Genomic DNA, 6,000 nt, shown 5'->3' on the forward strand with positions numbered 1-6,000 from the left:
ATTGTCCTCTTTAAGTCACGGCAAAGGGAGAGGAAGAGGGAGAGAAAAGAAGGAAGGCAAGTTGCCTTTCTCTTGCTCTTTTCTTGCTTTCTTTTGGCTAGCTTTTACTCTCATCCTTATCATGAGTTTCCCTCCTTTGCTATTAATATATCATTCCTATCCCAACTGGTTATTATCCATTAATCCTATCATTTACATCATGAGAGGTTCAATCCTTGACCACTCCCTATTTTTATTTCTTTTTATTTCTTTTTGGTTCAACATTCTACTAATATTTTTCTAAGGCAAATTCATCATTCTCATATTTATCTTAAAAGCTTAGTGGGTGTTACATTAGCTAGATCCAAAGCTTGTGCAGCTTCATCTACAGATCTCGCCTTGGCTAACAAGAATTGCCCCCAGAAAGGGGGCCTAAAACCATACTCTCGATAGAAGGAGGCAATCAAGGTGGAAAGGAATTGAGGCAAGTGAAGAAGGAAGGGAGGATCACAACCCTATTTAAAGGATCAAAAGATTCACGGGATCACTGTACTTAGGTTCACAGGATCACCATACTTAGACTCACGAGATCACTATACTTGAGTTCACAGGATTGTTGTACCAGAAGTCACAGGGACTACTGTGAAGAAGGTCACGGGTCTATTGCAGTGACCATGGCAGAGCCATGATTAAAGATAGGCAAAGAAACAAAAATAGACCTGTGTCTAGTTAGTCGGCTGCACCTCCTTCGACTAGACTTGGAGGGAAGACTAGTGATATGAGTTAGGTTTAGTAGATCACCGGTGAAAAGGGGAAAAAATATAGCAGAGTCAAGCAGGTATGAATATCAGTTGGAGTAACAGGCTTAAGAAAATATAGGCCGATACCGGTCGGGATAACATGCTTAAGAAAATATAAGCCAATATCGGTCGGGATAACATGCCTAATAAAATATAGGCCAATATCGGTCGGGATAACATGCCTAATAAAATATAGGCCCATATCGGTCGGGATAACATGCTTAAGAAAATATAGGCCAATATCGATCGGGGTAACATGCTTAAGGAAGTATATGCCAATACCGGCCGGGATAACATGCTTAAGGAAATATAGGCCAATACCGGCTGGGATAACATGCTTAAAGAAACATAGGCCAATGTAGGCCGGGATAACAGGCTTAAGAAAATATAGGCCAATATCAGTCAGGGTAACATGCTTAAGGAAGTATATGCCAAATATCGGTCGGGATAACATGCTTAAGGAAATATAGGCCAATATCGGTCGGGATAACGGACTTAAGGAAATATAGGCCAATATCGGCTAGGATAACAAGCTTAAGAAAGTATAAGTCGATATCGGCTAGGGTAACAAATATTTAGAGAATATTTATAAATATATCTGTAGTATGTGATTGTATAACATGTTTGCTAATTTGGCGGGAAGAATGTTTCTAAACTCTTCTGTAGGTGCTAGACGACAAAGAAGGTACATCTGGGGTACGAAAAAGATTCCTTAGAAAGTTATTTTCTACAAGTACATGGCTTACATCATCTCATAACAAACTCTAACAAACTAGGGTCCACTTCATGACTACGGAGGTTATATGAACTGGTATAAAAAGGGGAATCCTCTCCGTTGGCCAGGTATGCTCACACTCGCAACCCACATTACAAACCCTAGTTTTTTGCTACTGTTCATCTTCTTCCTTCCACACTAAGAAAGATCACTAACTTGAGCGTCGGAGGGCCTAGCTAGGGATTCCCACCTCGGTCATAGGTCACTGACGATAGTGTTGGCGGTTCTCTTGTGCGTAGGAAGCCATCGAAGCTCCAGATCTTGGTATTCTTCATCGAAGCCTTCCTTTTGTCTTTTGGTCTTCGTACAAGGAAGTTATTCTTTGGGGTCATTCTCCTACATCTGCTTTGGGTTTCTCGGATCGGTGTACCACATGTATTGTTCTTCATCAGTGGTAAGGTTTTCTCCCAGCTTTCCATTTTGTCAAGCTTCTCAGACAGGATCAGACATTAATATACAAGGACAATATTAATGCATTGAGACTAGCATATAGGTCAACGGATGACTTTATCTCACAAGTCATGGATATGAGATATTAGGTTGACACATAGGTATATATTAGAGAATATGTACTAAATGACTCGTCATGAGAATATTTCATGTATCGTTATATGAGTGTCATAAACATTCTCATGTGACTATTGGTATGAATAGTCCTTAGACCTGAAGTCACTACGGTTTCCTACATAAGGAGTTGTATACTTTGGTATTGTTAAACGTCACCTGTAACAGGGTGGAATATAAAGTTGATCACTGGGTATATAATGAGTTATGCAGAGGGATGTGAGTGATGTAGATGAGATCTATCCCTATCATATTGTTGGGTTTTTCGGGCCACGAAAACTGTGTTTTCGCATCGCGGAAACCCTGAAAGCCTCAGCCACCGGATCCGTGCAAAGAAAAACTTTCAAAACTTTGATCTACAGTAGATCTACAAAGGGGAAACCTTTTATACCTTCGATGCGTGCCCTTTTCGTATCCCGCTCGTCCAACGGCTTGCCGGATCTCAAGATTATCAACGTAGACAATCCTCTACACGTATCCACACGAACACACTAGATGGAGAAGGACCAAACAAGGTGTGCTAGCACCTAGGGTGTTCGGCCAAGGTAGGAGAAGGAGAGCAAGAAGAGAGAGCTCAAGGAGGAAGAAGAAGTTGATTAGCCTTGAATGAGGAAAAATCAAATCCCTTCACTATGTGTGGCCGGCCACATTAAATGGAAAGGAGGCTTGTAACCTCCATGATGTGGCACACACCTAAGTAACCATGATGATGTGGAGAATCATCATTGGTCCACATCTTGCCAACTCACCAATGAGGTGACATAAAGTCAAGTCAAACTTGACTCTTCATCTTTCTCTCAAGTCAAGTCAAACTTGACTTAATCTCTCTCATGGTTGATCTAATCCAACCATTTAATTCAAGCCAATTTAATATAATGAATCTAATTCATTTAATTAAATTGATTCAATGAGTCATAATCTAAATTAGACTTATTGAACACATGAATTAACTTGAGACCAACTCAATTAGTCCAATTAGGATTACTCTTAATCCAATTTGATTCATCAAATGAATCTAATCCTCTTAGTTCATCATATGAACCTAATCTCCATCTAATTATCCTTAGTGTGTGGCCCTATAGGTTCTTGTAACGTTGGCAATGCCCCTAAACCCATTTAGGGGCATAGGTAAGGAGCGGTATCTAGCAACACATCATTACTACCCAAGTTACAAGAATGTTGAGATCCAACATCACCTTGTGACTAATAATTGTGACTCCTCACAATATATGACAAGTGTCCTTCTATCCTAGACATCTAGATTGATCAATGTGAGGCATAGACCATGTCATCCTTTGATCAAACTAAATCTTGAACTCCAAGTAGACTCACTAAATCAAATGAGCTCAATATCTCATGTTGACTCATTTGGGCATGGCCATGCACTTCGTGGTCTCACTCTATCAAGAATATCGATGTCTCTCCCTTCATATAGGAGGGATAGATCCCATCTACATCACTCACATCCCTCTGCATAATTCGTTACATACCTAGTAATCGCCTTTATAGTCCACCCAGTTACAGGTGACGTTTCACGAAACCAAAGTACAGAACTCTTTATGTAGGGAACCATGGTGACTTCAGGTCTAAGGACCAGTAGTCATACCAATAGCCACATGAGAAAGTATATGACACTCATATAACGATCCATGATACTTTCTCATGGCGGGTCATTCAGTATACATTCTCCAATGCATATCCATGTGTCAACTTGATATCTCTATATCCATGACTTGTGAGATCAAGTCATCGAGTTGACCTACATGCTAGTCTTATTTGCATTAACATTGCCCTGAATGTTAATACTCGACTAGGAATGATTAAGAGTAGTGTTCCCTATATCATCTCACTATCGGTTCAACTAACCGATTGATATAGGTGAGAACCTTCTACTCAAGGACGCTATTATACTTAGTTTATTTGGCACCAATACAAGTAAGTATAATAACCAAAACAAATGTCTTTATTTATATAAGAACATGATACAACAAGTCCATAATACAATCATCAAATGATTGGCTCTAGGGCTCTAACTAACAATCTCCCACTTGCACTAGTGCCAATCAGTGTAGGCTCTAAGCCCCAATGACCAAGTGTGACCATCATGCTTCCTCTGTGCCAAAGCCTTGGTCAAGGGATCTGCGATGTTAGCCTCTGTAGGTACTCTGCATATCTTCACATCTCCTCTCTCGATAATCTCTCGTATGAGATGGAAGTGCCGTAGTATGTGTTTGGTCCGCTGGTGTGAGCGAGGTTCCTTCGCCTGTGCTATTGCTCCATTGTTGTCACAATAGAGCTCAATAGGGTCAGCGATACTGGGAACCACCCCAAGTTTAGTGATGAACTTGCGGATCCAAACTGCCTCCTTTGCTGCCTCTAATGCAGCAATGTACTCGGCCTCTGTCGTAGAATCAGCAACTGTGTCCTGCTTCAAACTCTTCCAGCTCACAGCACCACCATTAATGCAAAATACGAACCCTGACTGTGATCGATATTCATCCTGATCGGTCTGGAAGCTGGCATCATTGTAACCCTTTACAGCTAGCTCATCATTGCCTCCATATATCAAGAAATATTCTTTAGTCCTTCTTAAGTACTTAAGAATATTCTTGACCGCTATCCAGTGACTTTCACCTGAATCTGACTGGTATCTGCTCGTCATGCTCAAAGCATACGAGACATCAGGTCGAGTACATAGCATGGCATACATGATTGACCCTATGGCTGAGGCATAAGGGATCTGATCCATGCGGTCTCTCTCCTCTCTAGAAGAAGGACCTTGAGTCTTCGAAAGACTCACGCCATGTGACATAGGCAGAAATCCCTTCTTGGAGTTCTGCATGGCAAACCGAAGGAGTACCTTGTCAATGTATGTACTCTGACTTAGGCCAAGCAATCTCTTAGATCTATCTCTATAGATCTGAATCCCTAGAATGCGGGATGCCTCACATAAATCCTTCATTGAGAAGCAACTCCCTAGCCATGTCTTGACAGACTGAAGCATAGGGATGTCCTTCCCAATGAGTAGTATGTCATCCACATACAATATGAGGAAGACAACTATATCCCCTACAACATTCTTGTAGACACAAGGACCATCTTCATTCTTGATGAAACCAAACTATTAGATTGCATCATCGAATCGAAGATTCTAGCTCCGAGAAGCTTGCTTTAGTCCATAAATGGACCTATGCATCTTGCATACTCTGCTAGTATGCTGTGGATCTACAAAACCCTCAGGTTGTGTCATGTACACATCCTCGAGCTGGTTTCCATTCAGAAACGCGGTTTTGACATCCATCTGTCATATCTCATAGTCATGATATGCTGCAATAGCAAGCATGATCCGAATGGACTTAAACATCGTTACTGGAGAAAAGGTTTCATCATATTCAATACCATGAATCTGCTTGAAACTTTTAGCTACCAAGCGACCCTTATAGATAAGTCCATCCATGTCAGTCTTTCTCTTAAAGACCCACTTACACCCAATGGGTTTTACCCCTTCAGGTGGATCAACCAAAGTCCATACTTGGTTGGTGTACATGGATTCCATTTCGGATCTCATGGTCTCTAACCATTTCTCGGAATCTGGTCTCATCATAGCTTCCTGATAGGTGGTAGGCTCATCATCTATGAGCACAACATCATCATGGTCAGACAAGAGAAATGAGTATCTCTCAGGCTGATGACGTATCCTATCAGACATGCGAAGAGGTATGTCTACTTGAACTGGTTGTTGTTCCTTAACTTCTTGTGGAACAACATCATCCACAACACTTTGTGGTTCCAGTTAAACTTCCATCGAGGCTTCAGTGCTTTTGTTCGCATCTTGACCTTCTTCAAGATCAAACGTGCTCCCACTAGTCTTTCTAGAAACAA

The sequence above is a fragment of the Zingiber officinale genome, chromosome 7B, assembly GCF_018446385.1.
Source record: "Zingiber officinale cultivar Zhangliang chromosome 7B, Zo_v1.1, whole genome shotgun sequence".
In the NCBI taxonomy this organism is placed as follows: Eukaryota; Viridiplantae; Streptophyta; class Magnoliopsida; order Zingiberales; family Zingiberaceae; genus Zingiber; species Zingiber officinale.